At 36.6% G+C, this 26,463-nt stretch overlaps 1 pseudogene; it reads right to left on the bottom strand.

The window, feature by feature from the left end:
• Positions 1 to 22,913: 22,913 nt before the first annotated feature.
• LOC129251152 (U2 spliceosomal RNA) lies at positions 22,914 to 23,094 on the bottom strand (annotated as a pseudogene).
• Positions 23,095 to 26,463: the final 3,369 nt, after the last annotated feature.

The following is a 26,463-nucleotide window of genomic DNA, read 5'->3' as shown; positions in this document are numbered from 1 at the left end:
GTTGATTTGGGGTAGTCTGGATAGGGCATCTGCTACGACGTTTGCCTTTCCTGGTTTGTAGTATAATTCATAATTATACTCTTCAAGGATGGTCTTCCATCGCTTCATTTTATTGTTATTGTTTTTATTGCTGAGGGCGTAAGTTAAAGGCTGATGGTCCGTAAAGATTTGAACTTTTCGTGACCCATAGAGATAATTACGTAAATTGTTTAGTGACCAGATGATGGCTAACATCTCTTTCTCGTTGGTAGCGTAGTGCTCTTCTGTTTCGCTTAATGTACGAGATATGAAAACGATGGGCCTGTCATTTTGAGATAGGACTGCTCCTATTGCATAGTTAGATGCATCTGTGGTTAGTTGGAAGGGTTTTGTAAAATCGGGATAGTTTAGTATTATATCTTCTGTAGTCAAAGAAAGTTTGATTTTGTCGAATGCACTTAAGGCTTCTTCATTTAATGTGATTTGAATATTTTTGGATCGATTTTTGGACACACGTCCATCCTCCCCTCTTAAAAGGGCTGTCAGGGGTTTCGCAAGCTTCGCATAATCCCTAATGAAGCGGCGATAAAAACCAGACAGACCTAAAAATGATCTTAAGTCTTTCAAGGTTTTGGGGGCTGGAAAATTTATTATTGACTCTACTTTTTTGGGGTTTGTTTTGAGACCGTTTTCCGAAATAATAAAACCTAAAAATTCTACTTCTGTCTTTAAGAATTCACATTTGTCAAGCTGAATTTTTAAATTTGCTTGTTTCAAGGTATCAAAAATTGTTTTAATATCATTAAAATGGGTTTCTTGGTCTTTACTGAATATCACAACGTCATCGATGTAAACATAACATCGTTTCCCTATGTGATCCCTTAAAATGTCGTCAAGAGGTCTTTGGAAAATAGAAGGAGCATTCTTGAGACCGAAAGGTAATCGGGTGAATTCATATTTCCCATTGTTCACCGAAAAGGCTGTCTTCTCTATATCTGATTCTTTTAAAGGAATCTGATGGAAGCCGCTCTTTAGATCGAGTACTGAAAAGAATTTATTCTTTCCAAGTTCTGAAAGTACTCCATTTATTTCGGGTATAGGATATTTATCTGCTATTGTTACTGAGTTTAGTTTCCTATAGTCTATCACCATTCGGTATTTTTTCTCTCCTGACGCATCTAATTTTTTTGGTACTACCCATACAGGCGAGTTATATGGAGACCTAGATGGTCGAATAATACCGTCGCGGAGATATTCTTCAATTTGTTTTTCGACATGGTCTTTGAGACACATCGGATAGGGATAGTTTTTTGTATATACTGGGGTTCCTGATGTTGTTTTGATTTCACCTTTTACATTGGTTGTAAACGTCAGTTTTTCGTCTGGATCGCTAAATAAAGATTTGTAGTTTTCTGTTAATTTTCTCAGCATTGAGTTTTGGATTGGGGTCAAATGCTCTGACCGTATATTGATTGAATTCACATCTTGTGAAATCTGTTGCTTTAGTTTTATTCTTAAACAGTTTTTAATAGTCATATAATTGTCTTTGGTGTGTATTATTGCACCTAATTCTTTTAAAGAGTCGTTTCCTATGATGGCGTGAAATGATTTTAAACTGGGTAGAATAAAAAATTTTATATTGGATTCTTTTAAGTTAAAGAGGTTTGCAAATGTGTGGTGGGTAACATCGATATATCCTCCTACTGAATTGGCTTTAAAAGGGGTTTCATTTCTAATTTTCGTTTTTACTAAACGAGGCTGAACGTAGTTCTTGTTAGAACCAGTATCTATCAAGATTTTTATTATCTCTCCATCGCTCGTTTTGCTCTCAATGTATGGCAACGAAGAGACATTCATTCTAAAAAATGAATGTCTGTAAAATCAACGTCCTGAAATTGGTTCTTGAAATCGGGTTGGTCGTCTTCTTCTATGTTATAGTTCCTGATAGGGTCGACGTATTCGGGTAATGTTAGAGTGTCTTCGTAGTATGGCGTGTTGGTTACATCTTCGTAATGTGTTTCTATATTAAAATTGCGTTGACGTTTATCTTGTATTGGTGGTTGCATTGTTGTTGGTCTTTTTCCTTGAAAATTTCGATTCGATGGTGGCCGATTCATATAGTTTACTCTTCTTGTTTGTAGACTCCGGTCTACTTCCATAGGCTCTGGTTTTTGCTGGGGTTTTGGTGGAAAATTTCGAGGTGGTACGAATTGTGGACGATTATTATTGTTTTGGTTAAAGAAGGGTCTTTGGAAATTATTATTATGGATAGCATTATTTTGGGGTTGCGGGATGTACGCTAACTGAGGGTAAAATGTTTGTTGTCTTTGTGGGGTTGGCTGGTTGAATCTTCTTGGTGGCACTGGTGGTGCTTGGTTCTGAAAACTTTTTCTATTGTGGTTATTACAAGCGTAGTTCGTACGGTAATTTTGGTTTTCGAGTTTTAAACACAGGTGGAGTGCTTGAGGTAAGTCAACAGGTTCTCGCATTCCGAGAAGGCGTGGAAGGTCTCCTCTTAGTCCACGTATGAACGTGTCGAGGGCCTTATCCCTATAAGTTTGTGTAAGGAGGCAGGTTGCTTCATGAGATATGTCCATAAGTCCTATTTTATTTAGTATTAGGGATAGATGTTTGTAAACTGTTTGGTAGTATTCTTGTATAGATTGATTGCCTTGTACGAGGGTGGTCATTTGATATTCTAAGGTTGATATGTCGCGTTTATCCGCGTAATGAAGTGTTAGACATTTAAGTATGGATTTCCAATTTAATGGAGTATTGTATGACTCCAAAATAGCATCAGCTTCACCGATAATTTTATTTCGAATGACACTTAAAATACCATAGAATTTTGGTGTTCCTACAGATGGTTCGTAGATCTTAAGAATTCTTTCTACCGATTTCTTCCTTGAATTAAATTCATCTTCTTTTCCTGAAAATTCCCTTATAGACCTGACAATGTCCGGTATTTTGTCTAGTTCGTTTAAATTATTAAGATGTTCGGGATTAATTATTTGGTCCGTCCCTATGTCTTCTCTGTTCGTGTTTCTAAGAACGTTCGTTACAATATTAGTAATAAATTCACTGAGTCCGGGTATAGTATTGGGATTTGGTGGGATTGGTATGTTTGGTGCGTTAAGGACTGGGGGCCTAATGAGATTGTTTGGGTTACTCATTTTATATATGTATATAAATTTAACAAGGTTTTATAAAAAATTAATTTAACTGTTTACTTTTTTTCTTAAATTTTCTTAAACTTTTCTCAAATATTTTCTGTATTCACTTTTATTTACTATTCTTTGTTTATTTCTCTGGAAATTAATATTATTTACCTATAATTTACTTTACTTTCAAATATTCCTTTAATTTTTTTAATTATATTTTGTTTTTACAATATTTTCACTTTCACTTTCTTAATTTATATAAAATCCGCAGTAATTATTATTCTTTGTTAATTTTTCTTTCTCTGGAAATTAGTTTTATTTTCCTCTAATTTACTTTACTTTCAAATATTTCTTTAATCTTTGTTTTTATTATATTTATTTTTTCACAATATTTTTATTTCTTTTTCACTTTTCTTATTCGCTATCCTAATTTATTTAGAATCCACAATAATTTTTATTCTTTGTTAATTTTTCTTTCTCTAGAAATTAATTTTATTTTCTTCTAGTTTGAAATATTCCTTTAAAATTTTTTATTATATTCATTTTTTCACAATATTTTTATTTCTTTTTCACTTTTCTTATTCGCTAAATAAATATATACGTACCGCAATACTCCAACACAGGCTTTCGTAGGGGGTCCTTTTTGCGCTGTCAGCTACTAGGGGTCTACCGAAGTCCTAAATCGTTTGGGTGTCTGCGAACTGGTGCTACAGAACAGCAGTACGGGTGTCCTTGTACAGGAGTTGTTGTGGTTTATTGGAGGTGCGCGGCGAGCTGCTTGAGGTCGTCTTGGCATTGGAAGCTTGAGGTGCGGCGAGCTGCTTAAGGTCGTCTTGGCACTGGAAGCTTGAGGTGCGGCGAGCTGCTTAAGGTCGTCTTAGGCACTTTTAAAACTGGAAGCTTGAGGTGCGGCGAGCTGCTTAAGGTCGTCTTAGGCACCGAATTCCTCCAACCACGTTGGGCGCCAATTAATTATCTTCACATTGATAATTTAAAAAAAAATTTATTTTTTGCGGAGCAACTCCGTATTTATTTCACAATTGAAAAATATCAACTAAACTTTACAAAATTTCTTAAAGCTAATTTACACGTGTTTCCGCTGAAAGTTGATCCACCTCAGTTGCTCGATCTTTTCGCTGACGCTATGTATGTAATAAACCGTGTGAACGGCAACAAGCAAAATTCCGCGAATATGGTCACGCGGCATAACAGGTGAATGAGGGAATGCATAGGTTAAATTAGCTTTAAGAAATTTTGTAAAGTTTAGTTTATAATTTACAGTTGTGAAATAAATACGGAGTTGCTCCGCAAGAAATTATTTTTTTAAAGTTATCAATGTGAAGATAATTAATTTGTACAACACACCTACACAGGCCTTGAAGCAGAATTGTTTTTGCATTTATTAGGAAGAAATTCGTTCACTAGTGCGTATGCACATACATATGTATATATATTTGATTTCTGGTTGGAATTTGATGTGCTGTGACGAGTGAATAAATACATAAGTCAAGGTCATTTGGGCATACATGGATATGTACGTATGAAAGGAAGATGTTGTTGTTGTCTTGTGCATTATTGTTTCCATATACAAATGTACATGCACATATACATACTATATGTATGTAATTTGCCGTCGAATACATCACTACATATTATAAAACAAAGTCGCTTTTTCTGTCCCTATGTCCACGTAATCGCTTAAATCTTTAAAACTACGCAACGGATTTTGATGCGGTTTTTTTTTAAAGATAGATTGATTGAAGAGGAAGGTTTATATCTATATAATGTGAAGAAATATATAAAGGGGGCGTGGCAATCGGTCAAAATGTGGCAAAAAAACATATTTTTTTTGTTTTCACGGCCATAAATCATAGACGAATCAACCAATTAAAATGAAACTTTCTTAGAGTTTAACTTTGAAATATTTACTTTCGTTCTGCATAAAAAAAAAATTGATATATTTGTTATTTAACCAAAATTGTTTAAACAAAAGCAGCTCTTTTTCCAAAAAAAGCTGTTTGTGTGTTTGTTCGCTGTCAACCGAATGAAGCAACAGGCGTTAAGCGATAATCTCACCACACCTCATTAATGTTGAATTACATCGTATGGTGACGTATGTATGTATGTATTTACGAATCGCTCGCATTATTTCATTTCGGACGTATGTACATATGTATCTATGTATGTACTGAATTCCATGTAATTATATGCACATACAATTTTACAGCGAAATAAAACGCTATTTTCACGTTCTATATTAGTAATTCCCACATAATTAACACGTTCCCTGTCTGCTGAGCCATATATGGTTCAGGAAACGTGCGCCTGATAAGCACTGATACGTTCCTGAGCCATATGTGCGTCAGGGGGTATATAAACCACATGTGTTTCATGAACGTGCAGAAGCAAAAATGTCCCTCTACGCTCATGGACCATATGTGTTTCAGGTAGAAATACCCTACATCCGTTTTTTTTTTAATTATTAGTATTATATAAAGCTATGACTACAAAAAAACTAATTATTCAAAAAACGCTGTTGGACGTGTCGGTCAATTTTGCATTTTTGTATTGGGACAGGGAACGTGTTAAAATACAGTTTTTGAATAGTTTTTATTGATTCGGAGCGCGTTTAGTTTGCTATCGATTCCATACAATAACATTTTTTGTCATTTACTTTTTACGACAACTAATAGCTTATTTTCGAAGTGATTTCAGCAAATAGGTACATCATTAATCCTTAACCAATTAAATACCTTAAATACATTGTTGTTTTAATATAGATCTATGTATATGACTCTTTACAGCATATAATTGAAAAAAATATTTTTCAAGATATTACATCAGTAATTATCTTTTGTTTCTAAATGGTAAGTATTTACATATTTTTAACTGCGGCACATACTAATAATATGACAATTTGTGGATAGGTAATCATACATATAGAACTGAGTAAATTTTCACAAAAATTATAAAGTCATGGCTGGAAGACGTCGTCGTTCGAACATAGGTCGTAGTACAGTGGATGCCAGAAGACTACGTTCAGCAAGAGATGAAAAATCGTCAACGGAACGTGAGGCTCGCCGCAGTCAGATGCGGGATAGATATAGAGCTGAGAGAGAGAGGGAATCTTCAGTAGAGCGTCAGGTTCGTTGCAGCCGGGATCGAGATAGGCATACGGTTCAGAGGGACAGAGAATCGTCAGCAGAGCGTGAGGCTCGACTCAGTCAGCTTCGGGATAGATATAGAGCTCAGAGAGAGGGAGAATCTTCAAGAGAGCGTGAGCTTCGCCGCACCCGAGATAAGGACAGACATCGAATAAAGAGAGCCAGAGAATCATCAGCACGAGTTACTAATTCATGGGTGAGTAAAGAAAATTCGGCCATGAATTATGATCCTTCGATTTCTTACAAGGACGACCGAATAGTATCAATAGGTACTATGTCAGTAGTGTGTGAACATTGCTTCGCATTGAAATTCAAGGACGAATCGAAAGGTATGTGTTGTTTACAAGGAAAAGTCAAATTAGAAGAAATTCTCCCTCCACCTGAACCACTTCACTCTCTTCTTACGGGTGATCATCAGAAATCTAATTATTTCATGCGCTATATACGCCATTACAATACCGCATTTCAAATAACCTCTTTTAAGAGTAAGCAAGTCGTTGAGCGTGGCTTCATGCCTACATTTAAAATTCAAGGGCAAGTATACCACTTAGCTGGGAGCTTGCTACCACTTCGACCCGATGATCACAAATTCCTGCAAATATATTTTATTGCAGATCCAGATACACAAGCATCTACGAGGTGTTCAAGTGTTGCACGGCCAATTGATAGAGATTTGATTAGATCTCTCCAAGATATGTTACATTCTCATAATTGCTACATACAGTCTTTCAAAACTGCGATTGAGAGTGTTCCAGCAGATACTCCTGACTTTAATGTCGTAATCCATGCAAATAAAGTTCCTGTTGGAGAACACAGAGGACGATACAATGCGCCTTCCACGAGTGAAGTAGCAGTGGTGATAGCCGGACAGCAATTTGACAAAAGAGATATTGTATTGCATAGTCGTGATGATAATTTGCAAAAAATTTCAGAGTTACACAGATCTTATGACAGCTTACAATATCCTTTGATGCTATGTCGTGGAGAAAATAGTTATGCTATTAATATTTCTCAAGTTGACCCAATCGGTGGTACACCTCTGCGTAAAACAGTGTCATGTATGAACTACTATTGCTACCGTATAATGACAAGACGTAATGATTTCAACACTTTGCTTAGATATGGAATGTTAACAAACCAATACTTGGTAGATCAATATGCTAAAATTGAATCTGAGAGATTGGCCTACATCCGTAATAATCAAACTTAATTGAGAGCCGAAAATTACGTTCATCTTCAGGATGCTTTACAGGCGAATGAACACCACAACGGCATTGGGCAGTTGGTTATACTACCTTCATCATTCACAGGTGGACCTCGATATTTACACGAAAAATCGCAAGACGCCATGGCTTACGTCAGAAAGTACGGCAAACCTGATTTATTTATAACTGCAACATGTAACCCAAATTGGTCGGAAATCAGAGAAAATATTAACACCAATTCACCACAAGACAGAGTCTTCCATTTAAAAGTACAGAAAATTCTGCACCTCATTAACAAGTCTCATATATTCGGTCCGCCGCACTGTCATATGTACACAATAGAATGGCAGAAGCGTGGCTTGCCACATGTACACCTGCTGGTGTGGTTAGTGAACAAAATTAGACCAAACCAAATTGACAGGGTTATTTCAGCTGAATTACCGGATAAAGATGAAGATCCTATCCTATACGAAATCGTAAAGAAACATATGGTACACGGCCCTTACGGGACTTTAAACCCGAATTCTCCATGTATGCGAGATTCTAAATGCAGCAAAAAATTTCCGAAGTCGTTCCAAACTCAAACAATTACTAGCGATGATGGATACCCCAAATATCGTCGACGATCGCCAGAAGGGGGTGGGCAAATTGCTACCGTCCGAAACATTGATATTGACAACCGATGGATCGTTCCCTATAATCCGCTCCTTTTGAAAATTTTTGATGCCCACATTAACGTGGAGTTGTGCAATTCAATAAAGTCAATCCAATATGTTACTAAGTACATTAATAAAGGCAGTGATCAAGCCACTTTCAGCATACAATCACCAAATGAAGTGGAAATATATCAGTCTGGACGTTACATCTGCAGCTCTGAAGCTGTATGGAGGATTTTATCATTCGAAGTGCACGACCGGTCTCCCACAATTGTCCACCTTGCAGTTCATTTAGAAAATGGACAAAGGGTATATTTCACTGAGAACAATATACAAGAAGTTATTAATAACCCGCCGGATACAACATTGACAGCATTTTTCAAGTTATGTGCTCAAGATGATTTCGCGAAAACACTGACATATGACAGAGTTCCAAGTTACTATACATGGAACCAGAGTTCTAAAGCTTTTCAACGGCGAAAACAAGGTACTGCGGTTGATGGTTTCCCCGGAGTAAAAAAAACGGATGCTCTTGGCAGAGTCTATGTGATTCATCCCAACAACAGCGAATGCTTTTATCTGAGAATGTTACTTCATATTGTAAAAGGCCCGACATCCTTTGCTCACCTAAGAACTTTACAAGGTGTTGTTTACAATACTTATCAAGCAGCATGCAAAGCTATGGGGCTCTTGGAAGACGATTCTCACTGGGAAAATACATTATCAGAAGCAGCTGTTTGTAGTTCAGCTACATCATTAAGATATTTATTTGCCGTCATAGTAGTGTTTTGTCAAGTAACTGATTCTGTTAGTCTATGGAATAAATTTCAAGAAAATATGGCCAGTGATATTCTGATTCGGCGACGGCAAGAGTCAAACTCTGTTGATGTACAATATGACCAAAACATATTTGACGAAGCATTATTTGAATTAAACAAAATAGTCCAATTACTTTCGGGTAAAACGATCAAGGATTTTGGGCTGCCGATGCCAGCTAATACTACTGATTTAACTAATAGTGCCGAGTACACAAGAGAAACATCATACGATCAAACGAGACTTTTACAAAATATAGCTCAAGATGAGCCACGATTAAACATCGATCAGAAAAAAGTATTCACTGCATTACTATCAACAATTGATAACAATGAAGGGAAATTGTTTTTCCTTGATGCCCCAGGAGGCACAGGAAAAACATTTTTAATCAATCTGCTTTTAAAAAAAGTGAGATCTACCGGAAAAATTGCGTTAGCTGTTGCGTCATCCGGCATTGCCGCTACTCTTTTGGAAGGAGGCCGAACCGCACACTCTACATTCAAGCTCCCGCTGAAAATCGCAACCGATGATGATAACAGCGTCTGTAGTGTTTCTAGACAGAGCAATACAGGAAAATTGATGCGTGACTGCTCATTAATAGTCTGGGACGAAGCTACCATGTCAAACAAGACGTCTGTGGAAGCACTGGATAGGACAATGCGCGATTTGCGCAACAAAAATTCACCTATGGGTGGATGTACAATTCTGTTCTCAGGAGATTTCCGTCAAATCCTACCAGTTGTGACTCGAGGAACACGTGCTGACGAAATAAATGCTTCGCTAAAAAGATCCCACCTTTGGTCGCATGTCAATAAATTAGATCTTAAAACTAATATTAGGGTTTCGTCATCTTCACGTGAGAACAGGCTATTTCCAGAGATGCTACTAAAAGTTGGCAATGGAGAATTAATACAAAGTGAGGGAAGGATTAACCTAGAAAACCTTTGTGTTTTGATAGACAACATCCAAGAGTTAGTCAACAATGTCTATCCTGACATTGATAACATAAGTTATAAGACAATATCTTGGTTTAAAGAAAGAGCTATTCTGTCACCAACTAACGAACAAGTAGATAAAGTAAATAACTTGGTTATTTCAAAGATTGATGCGCCGACGAAAATATACTACTCGGTCGATACTGTTCTCGATTTGGAAGAAGCTGTTCAATTTCCTACAGAATTTCTAAATTCTTTGAACCCGTCTGGACTCCCTCCTCACAAAATGGAACTGAAAATAGGTTGTCCTGTTATTTTATTAAGAAACCTAAGTCCACCTAAACTTTGCAATGGCACGCGTTTGCTGGTAAAATCACTGAAAACTTTCATAATAGAGTGCACAATACTCACAGGATGTGGTACCGGAGAAGATGTATTGATTCCCCGAATCCCTCTGATACCATCGGATCTACCATTTCAATTTAAACGCTTACAATTTCCGGTAAAGACATCTTTTGCAATGACCATTAATAAATCTCAGGGTCAAACCTTCAACGTTGCAGGCTTAGATTTGAGTGTTGACTGTTTTTCACATGGCCAACTGTATGTCGCTCTTTCAAGAGTAACCTCTAGAGAAAACATGTTTGTATTGTCTAATGACAAGAAGGCTATGAACGTTGTATATAAAGACATTCTGTAATATAGTAATTGTTGTAAAAATAAAATAAACACATATGTAAAAATGCAAAAAGTTAATATGCAAAAATGTAGGGTATGAATTTAGATATCCCAAAGATAGCAGGAAATCTTCATGCTATAAAAAAAGGGGAATTGTTTTACTCCAAATTTAACGCGTGCAGGTCACGGGCAGTAATGAATAAGCCACAACTACTGGATCGATTTTAATAATTTTTTCAGTGAGTGACATAGGGTATATATTTTATACCCGTGCGAAGCTGGGCGGGTTGCTAGTAAACTATAAATTGAAATACAATATAAAATAAGTGTTGATTTATCTTAAACCATTATATTAACATGCACATATGCACACAGATACATATGTATTATATTTGGTAGGGTTATATACTTTCATTCAGTAAATACATAATATGTATGTACATTCATTTGCGCATGTATTGAAAAACAGTCATGAATTACTTTTCAGAAAATGTATTAAAACTTATCACCGTTGCACGTAAGATATTCACAGCTTTATATCACAACTCACTGCATCTACATACATATGTATGTATAGTATATCCCTGCCACATGTGTGGCTTGGCATCAATTACCGGCGCCAAAATTTTTTTTTCTCACTTAAAGTTTTTTTTTTATGTAATAGAAATAAAATTGTGTAATAAATTTTATGTATGCGCTTATCATTTCAAAAGTAAAAAAATAATAAAAAAATAAGCAGTCGCAAGAATAAACGCACCGCGGATTTTTCCTTGCCACGTGTTAGACTCGACATCAATTCCCGGCGCCAATTTTTTTTTTCATTTATTATTTTCCTTTATTTTTTTTAATGTAATCGAAAACAAATTGTGTAATAAATTTTACGTACTCGCTTATTATTTCAAAAATACGAAAATAGTAAAAATTTAAATGGTTTAATGTCGAGGTGAGGAATGTGTTGTGTGTTGAGGTGAAAGATGTGTGGTGATTTCAATCTTTGTGTAGGCAAAACTCAGTGTGGTGTTTATAAAGTCGATGTTCAAATCACAACTGTAGTAAAAATAGTTAACAGTAACATTTGCGCCTTCTCATTGTATAACGCAGTCGCAGGGGCCACGATTCTTTTAGTCGCGACGGCGCTGAACAATTTAGAATGTTATATGGTACAAAAACAAAAAAATTCATTAATAAGTTCGAGCTCATATTTCTAAGAGCAAAGTACTTTCATTCATAAAACGAGCCGCCATATGCCAATTTTCTCGACCATTCGAAAATAGTCGATATTGAAATATTTCGCTTAGAATTCAAATTATTTGCCATATTTGGTAAATCTTGAATTTTTGTCATGTCGGTGGCCGGGGCTCCGTATATACATATGTATACACCTTTATATGTATGTATGTAAATATGTCTTCCAACTGCTCGACAGCCGCAGCTGCTGTGAGTCAAGTGTTTGCAAAATTCTACCAGAAAGTTCGGCGGCTTACAGAAGGTTTTAAGACCGGGACGCTTTCCTGTAAGAACAAAGACGGCGAACTGGTTACTGACGTACAGAGCAATCTTAAATTATGGAGGGAACACTTCTCGAACCTGTTAAAAGTGAAGAGCTGCGCATGCCACAGAGAATGTGAAGATCCCGATACCCCAATCGTCGACGACGGAATTGACGTTCCGCTACCCGACCATGACGAGGTGAGAATAGTAATATCACGGCTAAAGAACAACAAAGCCGCGGGCGCCGACCGACTGCCGGATGAGCTATTCAAACATGGCGGCGAGGAGCTGGTAAGGTGAATGCACCAGCTTCTTTGCAAAATATGGTCGGATAAAAGCATGCCTGCCGATTGGAATTTAAGTGTGCTCTGCCCAATCCATAAGAAGGGTGATCCTGCAATCTGTGCCAATTACCGCGGGATTAGTCTTCTAAATATCGCCTATTAGCTGAAGCCCACCGTCAACCAATTGATTGAACCTTATCAGTGTGGCTTTAGACCTGGAAAGTCCACCATCGACCAAATATTTACAATACGCCAAATCTTGGAAAAGACCCATGAAAGGAGAATCGACACACACCATCTTTTCGTCGATTTCAAAGCTGCATTCGACAGTACGGAAAGGAGTTACTTGTAAGCTGAATACTTGTAAGTCTGAATTTGGTATCCCCATAAAACTAATACGGCTTTGCAAGATGACGTTGCTCAACAGCAGCAGCGCCGTCAGAATTGGGAAGGACCTCTTCGAGCCGTTTGATACCAAACGAGGTTTCTGACAGGGTGACTCGCTGTCGCGTGACTTCTTTAATCTGATGTTGGAGAGCATCGTACGAGCCGCAGAACTTAATCGCTCAGGCACAATATTTTATAAGAGCGTACAATTGTTGGCGTATGCCGATGATATCGATATCATTGGCCTTAACAACCGCGCTGTTAGTTCTGCCTTCACCAAACTGGATAAAGAGGCAAAGCGAATGGGTTTGGTGGTGAACGAGGACAAAACGAAGTACCTCCTGTCTTCAAACAAACAGTCGGCGCACTCGCGTATCGGCACCCACGTCGGCACATTTCGAGGTTGTAAAAGACTTCGTTTATTTAGGAACCAGCATTAACACCGATAACAATGTCAGCCTTGAAATCCAACGTAGAATCTCTCTTGCCAACAAGTGCTACTTTGGACTAAGTAGGCAACTGAGCAGTAAAGTCCTCTCTCGACGAACAAAACTAACACTCTACAAGACTCTCATCATGCCCGTCCTAAGGTATGGCGCAGAAGCTTGGACGATGACAACATCCGATGAAGCGACGCTTGGAGTGTTCGAGAGAAAGATTCTGCGTAAGAGTTTTGGACCTTTGCACGTTGGCAACGGCGAATATCGCGGACGATGGAACGATGAGCTGTATGAGCTTTACGAGGACATAGACATAGGACAAAGATCCAACGGCTACGTTGGCTGGGTCATGTCGTCCGAATGGATACAAACGCTCCGGCTTTGAAAGTATTCGATACGGTACCAGCTGCTGGTAGCAGAGGAAGAGGAAGGCCTCCTCTGCATTGGAAAGATCAGGTGGAGAAGGACTTGGCTTCACTTGGTGTGTCCAATTGGCGCCGGTTAGCACGAGAAAGAAACGACTGGCGAGCTTTGTTAAACTCGGCCAAAATCGCGTAAGCGGTTATCGCGCTAATTAAGAAGAAGAAGGAGGGGTTATGATTTTTGATTAAAATTTCCAGGTCAATATAATTATTAAAGTAGTCATTCATATTCCATTGCAGAATAGATAGCATATTGCGACTATAAAAGAAAAAAATGAGTAAATTAATATAAAGGGATTAGATCTTAGAATTAGGGAGGGAGGATCGGTACTTCAGATTCTGAAAAAAGTGGAGAAAGGGTGGATGTACCCATATCTGAAGGGGGATTGGAGGGGGATAATCCAATCAATGAGAGAGGGGGGAGAGAAGGGGCGAGAGGAGAGTCGGGAGGAGATTGAATGGTGAGAGGATACACCTTATTTGGCGTAATGGTTTCATTTTGAGATATTCTTGTACTTTCTTTAATATTGTTATTTGAAGCTTTTGCTACACTTGCAAACGAATTTGGGTTCAGAGTAGGGAATTTGGTCATTATATTTTTTTGATCGCGTCACGTATACTGCATTTATTTATGTTATTTGGTTTGTTGAAACTTAGGACATAAATTTGAGGAAGAGGGATGATCTGATTAGCAGTTAGCGCACATAACTCTAGTGCATTCGTAAGGAGAGTGTGGGGGGAGGCTGCACGTGGCACCAGTTGAATCTGACAAACCTCGCAACGCTTTTGACTCGGGAAATACGGACGGACATATTAAGTTCTCCAAGCGACTTCAATTTTGTCTGGAAGGTTGTATTTATCAAATGTTAGTAGGATGGCGCCAGTGTATTTGCGAACGCCCGGCAATTTGTTGGCAATTTGTCAGCGATTTTCTTATTTTGACTAAGTAACAGCAGAGAACCGTCGCGAAGCTCAGTAATATTGTTGACTTCTTTACTTATTGCTTGTATGCCCTTGTAGACAGCAAAACTGGATAAAGTTGTCAGCGTTTTCTTTTCATCCAGAGCTCTGATAACCAAGAACCGGGGGTCATCCGTTTTGGTGATTGGAATTTCAGGAAATATATTCAGTGGAGAATTTTCAGGTTTTTGGCGTTTGGCTTTAGGTGACGGAGACAACAGGGCGAACCTATTGTTTCTAAAGTTAGTGGCCCCAGGGACCATAGTAACAAATCAGTAACTAAATTTTATCAAATTTTCTATAATATGCACTAACTAAACAAAAGAACAAGCGGCCGAAATAACAGGAAAAAATATAACTGTACAAATGCGGTCATTGGTTAAACACAATCAAAGAGAATGCTCGAAATATCTCGGCGGAACGAAAAAACCGACTGTACGCTGTGAGAGTTCCTTGGTGACTGCTGAACAATTTAAAATATTATATGTAACAAAAACAAAAAATTCATTCATAAGTTCGAGCTCATATTTCTAAGAGTAAAATACTTTCATTCATAAAACGAGCCGCCCATATGCCAATTTTCTCGATCATTCAAAAATAGTCAATATTGGAATATTTCGCGTAGAATTCAAATTATTTGCCAATATTTGGTAAATCTTGATTTTTGTCATGTCGGTGGCCGCGGCTCCGTATATATGTATGTACCCTTATATGTATGTATGTAAATATGTCTTCCAACTGCTCGACAGCCACTGCTGCTGTGAGTCAAGTGTTCGCAAAAGCTACAGTAAGAGACACAAAAAAACAACAAGTAGTATATGAAAAAGTTCTAGCCCGGACATTTCGATACTAGGGAAAATTTCGAATACATTATTTTTGGTTCTCCCATGGTATATAAATACTAAATTATTATATTCCTTTATGTATATTGATAAAAAGTGCACAATTGATAAAAAGTGCACAAAAGCATATGCATATTAGCAGCAAAGAAATAAACTTACTCTAAAATAAGAGTGCGGCTTTTTCGTAGGCTACTTGTCTGCATAGCCTTCGGATGAAGCACAAAGTGCCAAACATTTAATATCGAAGAAATCACTGAAGCTTCTGTGAGTTGTATTGATGTGCAGTACTGTTCATAACAAAATTAACCAAAATTTTTCAATCAATATTTACTTTTTGTTTCAAAGCTTTAACACATATTTTTCGACTTTAATAATGACAAATAATAACGTTACACTTCATACAAAAGGTTTAAAAAGGTGTCTAAGTATATTATGGGGCAATTTTGTTTACGCTTCATAATTCATAATTTTCGGCACAATTTCTGTGCCTCTGAATGCGCGCGGATTCCTTTTTAGCATTTTTAACGAATCGTGTGCGAAGAATCGCATATAACCGCGTATTGTACATATACAGCATTTTCCTGAAAGGTAAGAAGTAGGCGGCCACGGCGAATGGTTGTTGTTTTTTATATGCTCTGTGTCAAGCGTGCGCAGAAGCTTGTGTTCTGCGTTTGTTAGAATGGTGGTAGTTTGTATGCATTTATGCGTTTGGCTTTTTCAACAGATTTATGTATTTCCTTTTTGATTAATTTATATAAAAATCAGATCATATCCAGTATGAAATATTTTATACCGAAAAGAAATTTCTAAATATCAAATATAAAAAACCTAAAACACTATTTTAAAGCAATTCTAATTACAATAAACTCAAAAGATTTACCCAACTTAATTGTAAAAAAGAAATCGTGCAAGGAAAACAATATGACTCTTTAGGACATTCTCTGATATTACATACCTATGCAGTCATATGTATATTCACATGAGCATGTATGTGTGTCTGTGCCATGGCTTAGACCATCAACAAACTTGTTGCTTCTCAGCTGATTTTCGTACTAAAAGTCAACGCCGCTAAAATGCAATAACTCATCCAACCGCATACTCTTAATGGCGCCAGGAGTTTTTAGTACAAATCGTCGCTGTGGCACACATACATATGTACATATATGGTAGCCGAGGAAGTGATACGCGTGGATTGTCCGGCAATCGACAGCCGAAAAGGTGTTTCAAACAAAACCACTGTTGCTTCAGAGTCAGTCTGATAAGGGGCTTCATTGAGAACGAACCTTTCCGGTCTTCGAATTAAAGTTCATTTTAAAGTTAAAACTGGTTGAATATATAAACATATCACATACTACTACATATACACGCTCATACATACCTACATATGCAAACTGAAATACTATATTAAAACTCACATCAATACAAACACGTTAAAGTGCAAAAACAAAAATATTTATATATAAGTGAACTTTATACAATAATTTGTGGAAACTCGAACGTTACATACTTACTTTATGACAACAAAATATACGCATTTTGGAAAGCGCCAGTAAATTGTGAAATTAAGAAACAGAATTGAAAAAGGAGTACTTGGCAACACTTTGCTTAATTTGAAGTTATTTTGTGCGGCAGGTTAAGTGGAATTATTAATTTTGAAATTAATTGCTTAAAAAATTTGTGAAATAAATTTGCCTTCGTTAATTTCGAAGGTTAGTATTACTAAATATTATATTATACTATAATTTACTGAAAAGGTGAAAAAGTGAGCGGTGATGTCCAAATAGGAGGTTATTTAATAAATAATTACTATCACATAATTTACCAGCCAATACTCGCTTTAAAAACTTCTAAAAACTATCTGAAGTGAATTTTTAAATACCTTTTGCAGTAATATAGTATTGGTATGCTTAACTTTAAACCCCGATTTAATTTCTGTTATATCTCAATCTGTGCCCCAACTAACATAAAATAGAGTCATGCTTTCGCACTCCTATTCGATGATAGCTTTTATCCGCTGAAACTGCCAGACGTTTACGAATACACTTAAATATCTGTGTTGTGCTTTGGTTAGGCCAAGTGTTTTTCTGGCGACCTTACACTAAACAAAAGCGCTTTGGTCGAGAATTCTTCCAAAACTTGCTCTCCACTTACTGAATTTTTCTCTACCACCGGATCACGTAGAATATGCCCATGAATGTCGTTTTGCGCTTACATTCCATCGATTTTTACGTTATTTCCATCCCAGCTCAAAGCGAAATCAGGTTAAAGGACGTTGGTCTCAGGCGACAATCTCTCAAAAGGCATGGTAGCATTTCTGGCTGGTTAACTCCGAATTTCTCTAAACTTTGGACATACTCTATCTATCTGCAAACTGGAGTTTGAGGGTCGTGTCAGGGCAATCTTTCCAAGTAGGTAGGAATTGGGGGAAAACCTGTACCGAAGCTAGTACATCTGCCTTCACTAACGGCTCCAAGGTGGAATCGGGAGTCGGAGCAGGGGTTTTCTCTGAATTAGCTAATTTATTTATTTAGAATTACCGAATACTGCTAGTGTATTTCAAGCAGAAGTCTATGCGATCCTGCAGGTACGCAAAATGCTTAGGGAACGCGTGAGCGAGGGAGATATTAACACTTTCTCCGATAGTCAAGGCGGGACGCCATGATGAAGATCCAAACTAGTCAACTCCTCTAAGGAGGAGATCAAATCTCTTGGGAGTGCAGGTAACATTTCTCTGACTTGGCTTCCAGGGCATAGGAACATCGAGGGAAATGAAAGTGTTGATGAGCTTGCTAAGAAGGGTACCGAATTGTTCTCAGAGCTTTCCCACTCGGTCGTCGGCACCTCCGTGACTGTTGTTAAAGGGGAATCGCACAACTTATTTTTCAGGAAATTACAGAAAAGATAGAACTCCAATTCGAAAACCCTTTGGCCCCAGTATAATAGACTCCAGAAAATCCAGAGGACTTCACACCATTCAATCTTTAAGCTCATAGCTGTGTTTGCGGGTCATTGGACGATTGGCACACACGCGGAAAAGCTGGGTTCACTATTTAACCCCCATTTCAGAAGCTGTGGGGACCTTTCAGAGGAAAAGCTAGGTTCACTATTTAACCCCCATTTCAGAAGCTGTGGGGACCTTTCAGAGAAGGATACTGTTGATCACTTTCTCTGTAGATGTCCAGGTTTGGCAGACGATTATGGTCACTGGGTCCTCTTTTCTTCGACAGCCTGGTACGGTGCGCCAATCTAAAACCCGTCAATCTTCTCCGTTACATCAACAGCTCTGGTGGGCTGTAAATATCTGCCTATTGGAGGTCTCATAATGATATCAAACCAGCGCCTTAGTGCTACTTGGGGATTCATTTCACTTGGGGATGCCATTCAACCATTTCACCTACCTACTTTCTTACTATTCTCGTTGCCACCTAATTAGCTTTCCTACACTTGAGGACAGAATGAAAAAATTATATGAAATCCAAATATCCTGTTAGATGATAACCATATTGTATAGCGCTCTTTAATTCTTGAACTATTTGAAAGCGAACTCAAATTAAGTGTCTGAAAAAAGGTGGAAACTCTCAAAGAAGTTTTGCAATGATTTTTTTTTAAATAGGTTTTGTTTGATACCGATATTGTAGTATAAACAAGGTTTTTGAAGTGAAAACTTCTTTAGAATCGTTGGGAGTGATTTGAGACTCGATGAAACGAAAAAGCGACACCAAAAAGAAGAAGAAAAAAAATACCAGTCTAACGGTTAGACTTGATAGAAGTGAAACCTTCCGTAAAACAAACTGAGAGAGAATAAGACGAAAGCAGCATTAGGAGCGGGATAATTATAGGTTCATTATAATATTGCTATAAAGTTCATATTTTATTTTCTTCATTTTATCATTATTCATCCTCAATATTTTCAATTTCAACAAATGATACGAGTGGCTTATGATAGATAAAATATGATACAAATGCTTTGGTTTCGATGTTGTCAAAAAAAATACCCAAACGGACCGAAGAAACAGACTTACAAATTTCTTCCATTTTCGTCTACTTGTATTCATATAAAAATTTATGTCTCTTCCCACCAAAGCTAAATGTATTAGTATATTTCTTCTTGTATTTATTCAAGGCTGAAATCCCGGCGGTACTGCAATACCGGGCCAACCCGTGGCAGAGGTGGAGAGCAAGCCCCTAAAACACTCCGCGCATTTCCAAAAATTATCTATGGATAAGTTCGTGCGGTTTTACAACAGATGGCGTAACTTGATTATTATTCCATCGATCCACATTTCCAAACATTCATTGGAGAGCTACTGTCGTAAGGCACAAACGTTAGTATAAGTTTTTTATTTGAAGCGTAAACAACAATATTTTTACCACACTTGAAAATGTCGAATTTCGTGCCAAATAATGTGTTTTTGCGGGGAATCTTATATATAAAAATGGAGACGTTTTTTTGTGTTCGTTAGTCGCCGATTCACGCCTAAACGCATTCACCGATTTCAATCAAACTTTCACAGATCATTGGTATTGGTCCATAGATGGTTTATGTGAAGTTTTAAAGAAATCGGTAAAGGTATGCGTGTGTTGTGTAAGTGTGAAAAATACAATATTTGCGTGTTTCCCTTATACGGACATTACGTATACGGAATGAGAATACACGCAAATGAATAGAATATACACAGTCATGAATAACATTGTTTCGATGTCGGGTGACGTATGCGACTGTATTATTCGTAACGCAATAGTTGTCCTCTCTTTTCTTTCCTTTTTATGCATGCGTGACACGGCATCAAAGCACATTGCTTTTTTTTTTTAACTGGAAAAATATTTTGAGCTTCATTTGAACGTTTTATGATTTAGATAAAATAAAAATTCGTTAAATATATTTGATTCCATTAATAACCATAAGCCTGTATTTTTCGAAGCTCAAAGTTTTTGGACAAATATTGAAACGTTTACTTAAACTAAATGTTAAATACAAATATAAATGCGCAAATGTAAAAGTTTAGATGGATTTAAAATATACGAAATTATTTAGCGGTTGAATCCATACATTTTTTGAAATCCATCATATGGATCGACAGTCGCCATAAATGTTCTTTTAAAAAATAAAATGTGTTAATTTGATGGTAGCTCGAGTATTAAGATCAGGTTTTAGTTTAACTTTGTTCATGGGTTTGCGTAATTTTTCTGTGGTGAAAGTCTAAAACCAAGAAAAGAAAACGCGAAAGCCGACGAGAAAAATTTAAAAAATAAATCCTCCTGCATGTATACATTTATACTCGAAAAAGTTATGCTAACACTTTTTTCATGCATTTACGTAGACAATTTTATATGGGCAAACGTACGTTTACGAGATAAATGCCTAAAAGCAGGTATTTATAACTAAAATAGCGCTCTCAGGCATTTCTGTAACAATACTTCTGTAAATTTCATGCTCCAAGTGTTCGAACATTGGTATAGCGCTGAAGACAAATGCTCAGGATATAATACAAAAATCCATATTTACTTGATTTCACATAGTAATATTATCATTGTTAAAAGAGAACAAGTTTTTATTAGGTAATAATTAAATAATGCAACCTTATGTGCTGCTTTGACGAGTGGAAAACCCAAAATAAATAATTATATTTGTATGTGTGTTTAAAAGAGTTGCATTATTTTGTGAGTGTTAGCAGTTTCAAAGTCAAAGAGTAGTTGCAACATTGAAAGGTACCTGAAACACATTTTCATTTAACAACTAAAATTGCAAATATGAGTGTGTTTTTCATTGTTGTTTTTTTTTTTGGGAAAAAATTTATAAAAATAAAATATATTGTGCGTAAAATTTTAATAATCAGTGAAAATAAAAAAACGTTCAACACCAGCAGGTGAATTAAAAGCATGTTTAAAGACATCCCATTTATGGAGGCACGTAAAAACTTTGACCTTGAAAACAAATCTGCGAGTTTATTTGCAAAATTATGCATCGGCTGACGAATTTTCAAGACAACTTCTGAAGATAGGAAATGGACAAATTCCTATTGATGCTGCTATTGGCTTAATCACTTTGCCAGATAATTTTTGTAATTTTGCACACACAAAACAAGAATTAGTTTCAAGTGTTTTTCCAAATATTGCGAAAAATTATCAAAATCACAATTGGTTAGCTGAGAGAGCAATACTGGCTGCGAAAAATAAGGATGTTGGTCAATTGAATGCGAATATTTTAAATGATATGCCTGGTGAGATTGTAACATTTAAATCAATTGATACAGTTATAAATCAAGATGACGCTGTAAATTATTCAACAGAATTTTTAAATTCCTTGGATTTACCTGGACTGCCGGCTCATCGCTTACAATTGAAAGTTGGTGCACCAATTATTTTACTTAGCAGATTAGCAGTCAAAAAGGTCATTAATAATCTTATTGAAGCACCAATTTTAAAAGGAAAATTCAAAGGTGAAGACGTATTGATTCCGCGTATTCCGCCGATTCCACCAGATTTAGCTTTTTACTTCAAAAGATTGCAATTTTCAATACGTCTTGCATTTGCAATGACAATAAACAAAGCACAAGGACAATCGCTGGAATTACGCTGAATTGACTTAGAATATCCATGCTTCTCCCACGGACAATTATATGTATCATGTTCACGTGTAGGAAAGCCATCAGTTCTGTTTATTTATACCACAACTCAGGGCAAAACAAAAAATGTAGTTTACGAAAAGGCTTTGCGTTAGTTTAAGTTTAAAATTAACATTAATTTTATATTGTAAAAAAAGAATAAATACACATAGAGTGAATCTAAATCGAGTGTTCATTATTCATTTCTAATTTTGATATGCCTAGCGAAGCAGGCAGAGGGTCCGCTAGTTCTTTAATATGAAGAAAAAAGCAGCCGAAAGTCATCGTATCTTGGTGGAAGTTTATGGTGAGCATGCTCTAGCTGAGCGAACGTGCCAGAAGTGGTTTGCACGCTTTAAAAGTGGTGATTTTGGCCGCGCCGCCAAAGTTCATGGATACCGAATTGGAGGAATTGCTCGATCAAGATCCGGCTCAAACGCAAGAAGAGGTTGCAAAAACTTTGGGAGTTGATCAATCAACCATTTCCAAACGTTTAAAAGCCATGGGAATGATCCGAAATTCAAATTTCGAAAAAAACCGCATGAACTTATTCATAGACCTAATAGTTTAACATTTGTTGTCCTCCGATGGAGGATCTATCAGATGTTAAGCTGATAACCACACTACCTACTTCAATAGATTTTCTAATAAACCTTTTGAGAATTACACTCTCCCAAAAATGAATGTACGAAATATTTATACCGATTCACTTAAACTGACTTTCAGTATCTAAACCAAAAAACTGTTTTCAATAAATAATCAGAAATGTCCTACAATGCAAATTTCAAAAAAAAAAAAAATTCCATTTTCGTCTACATGTATTCATATAAAAATTTATGGCTCTTCCCACCAAAGCTAAATGTATTAGTATATTTTTTCTTGTATTTATTCAAGGACGAAATCCCGGCGGTACTGCAATACCGGGTCAACGCGTGGCAGAGGCGGAGCAAGCCCCTAAAACACTCCGCCCATTTCCAAAAATCAGTTTAACATTTGTTGTCCTCCGATGGAGGATCTATCAGATGTTAAGCTGATAACCACACTACCTAGTCAATACATTTAAAATAATAAACCTAATAAACCTTTTGAGAATTACACGCTCACAAAAATTATTTATATCAACATATAATATAACGCTTCGTAACTAAATAACTTTTAGGCCAGCGACGACAGCATGGCGCGGTAGCCGAGCGACTAGCAATGTGAGCTTCCGATCCAAAATCCTTGGTTCGAATCACAAGAAAAAATAAAAGTTATTTTTATTTAGTTCGTCGCTACTTTTATATCAACATATAATATAACGCTTCGTAGCCAAGAGGGTCGCTTTTTCGTTTCACTTTTCCTCAAATCACTCCCAACGATTCTAAAGAAGTTTTCACTTCAAAAAGATATACGTATATATATGTATGTATAGAAAATGCTTCACTACCAGGCACACAGAAGGATGGCATAAGCAAATTTAAATTTGTGAATTTATATATGTATGTATATATGCGGATATATGTATATATGTTGTGTGTATGTACATATGTGCCTCGCCACAGCAAAACATACGGTAAAATTTCTCAAGAAATCCAGCGCGCATTCATAGGCACAGCATTGCATGTACAGTAGGGCGGGTCGATTTAAAAATCGCTCATTGCTCTATGAAAATCGTATTCTAGGGATCAAAATAAGAAACTTTGCCGAAGGAACCATACCTCTAAAACGAATTCTGATGTCCCCCAATTTCAAAATATCACCATTTTTGGCCTTTACATGAAAAAATCAGCTAAATGGCTATGTTTTTTCTTTACTTTTATTTATTTATATTATAATATTATCTATTTTTTCTCTTAAGAAATTTATTTAGTCAGAACATATGTAAATGAATGAATGTGAGTTATAGAAAAGAAACTAAAAAGTTCGACCCATATTGGGGGACATCAGAAATCGTTTTAGAGGTATGGTTCCTTCGGCAAAATTTCTTATTCTGATCCCTAGAATATGATTTTCACAGAGCAATGGGCGATTTTTTTGCCTTCCCACAAATCGCCCCGGCCTAATGTACAGTAACCTTGAACAGGCAGCTGCGGTTGTCGAGCATTTAGAAACATATATTTACATACATATATGGGTGCAAACATATTTACGGAGCCGCGGACACTCGACTTGACAAAAATTGAATATTGGCAAATAATTCTACGCGAAATATTCCAATACTGACTATTTTCGAATTGTCGAGAAAATTAGCATATGGGCGGCTCGTTTTATGAATGAAAGTACTTGCTCTTAGAACTATGAGCTCGAATTTATAAATCAATTTTTTGATGATGAGTTTTTGTTGCACAGTACAATAGTTGAAACTGTTCGGCGCCGCCGCGACTGTTCAGCGCTATGGCAACTAGGATGATGACCGCTACGCCTGCGCCTATTAATGCATTTTGTTCTTGTAGTCGCTAGGCATAGAATTTTAGCTTTGGACGACATACGCATTTACAGGAATAAAGTGAGTGGCCTGTGTGTGCGGTTGTATGTAGATGCATATGTGTATATTAATAAGCATTGTTTTGCTGGAAGTTCAGAACACAAATATGTATGTACGTACATAGGCTAGGCCAGAGCTTCTTAAACTGTGGGTCGCGACCCCCAGGGGGGTCGCGAGACTACTGAAAGGGGGAAGAAATTAATTTTTTAAACTTAAAAGCACAAGAAGAATTTGCCGAATCAACAAGTGATACTACCTTGCGACGCAGATTTTCTCAAGTGCCTGTGCATAAATTTTGGATAGAAATCAAATCAGAATATCCCCTACTATCGGAAATGGCAATGAACAAATTACTGCCATTTTGTAAAACATATTTATGTGAATCAGCCTTTTCCACATTAACTTACATAAAATCAAAATACCGTTCAACTTTAATAAACGTTGAAAATTTATTACGATCTGCACTAACTCAAATTGACCCTAGATTTAATTATTTGTGTAAAAATAAACAATCACATCCGTCACATTAATATTGTTTGATGTTAATAATATGTTTTCTTATAAAAAAATTGTTACAAAAGTTTATTTTTCTATTGAATAAATATATATATAGTTTTATGTCATTCTATTTATTGTGTTTTATTATGACCGATATCCCGTCAACGTTTCCAATTATATATATGTGAAATGAATGGGTACGTATTCTTTAATCCCTATTTTTTTACATTGTAAAATAGTGCGATATTACATCTACATCTACGGTTAATATTATATATATTTCATTATATGGAGGAGGGGGTCGTTTAAAATTTCCTAAGCTTGAAGGGGGTCGCTATATAAAAAAGTTTAAGAAGCCCTGGGCTAGGCCATAGTATAGCATACATACATATGTATTGTATAAAAAATTCAAACCAAGCGTCTTACGAATGTTTGTGTGTATGTTAGTACGTCTGTGTAATATACGCGCTACTACGCTCATAATAGCAACCGCGTGTGCTGTATTGCGTCCGTATTTTTATATTCGTAAATATTTTCATTTTTAAATGTTTACCGCAATTATGCCGAAAAATAATGCAGAAAAGTGTCGTGAATATCGACAGAAAAAAACAACAATTGACACGGTATTTCAAAGATATGTTGACAACATCGAAACCAAAGCATTTGTATCATATTTTAGCTATCATAAGCCACTCATATCATTTGTTGAAATTGAAAACATTGAGGATGAATAAAATATGAACTTTATAGCAATATTATAATGAACCTATAATTATCCCGCTCCTAATGCTGCCTTCGTCTCATTCTCTCTCAGTTTGTTTTACGGAAGGTTTCACTTCTATCGCGTCTAACCGTTAGACTGGTATTTTTTTATCAAGAGCTTTTTCATGGGAGAAATACACTCGGAGGTTTCTCATTGTCTGCCGAGGGGCGTCCGGTATTAGAAACCATTTTTCTTCATTTTTATGTTTCACAGAGATTCGAAACTACATTCTCTCTGAATTCCGAATGGTACCAACCCTACGGCAGCCGCTTTGTATAAGTGAAGGAATTTTCAGAGAGGGTTCAGCGGTTCCAGAGGTTACCCGAAAAATACAAACGAACACTCCTCTTTATATAATAATTATAGATCACTAAATCAGTATAATATATAAAGAAGAATCTTTCAAAATTATTCTATTTCATCTTAGATACAGTGAAATACGAACATTTATTGAGTAAGTAAAATCTACTTAGTTTAATTTTCTTGCTTTGCAAATTCGATATTGAAAGTTTGTTTTTATACATTTTTAAATTGACTAAGCTGTACTTGTTTTTCTCAACCGACGTAGCCCAATGGGTTGGAGCGCAACTACCATTTTCTAATAGCGGTCGCCCCTCGGCAGGCAATGGTAACCCTTCGAGTGTATTTTTGCCAATTGGCGTTCGGAGTCGGCAAATGAATGTAGTTTTTCCGTTTTCTATGCAAACGTG

The sequence above is a fragment of the Anastrepha obliqua genome, unplaced genomic scaffold (assembly GCF_027943255.1).
Source record: "Anastrepha obliqua isolate idAnaObli1 unplaced genomic scaffold, idAnaObli1_1.0 ptg000005lb, whole genome shotgun sequence".
In the NCBI taxonomy this organism is placed as follows: Eukaryota; Metazoa; Arthropoda; class Insecta; order Diptera; family Tephritidae; genus Anastrepha; species Anastrepha obliqua.
This window is presented reverse-complemented; position numbering and strand designations above follow the sequence as displayed.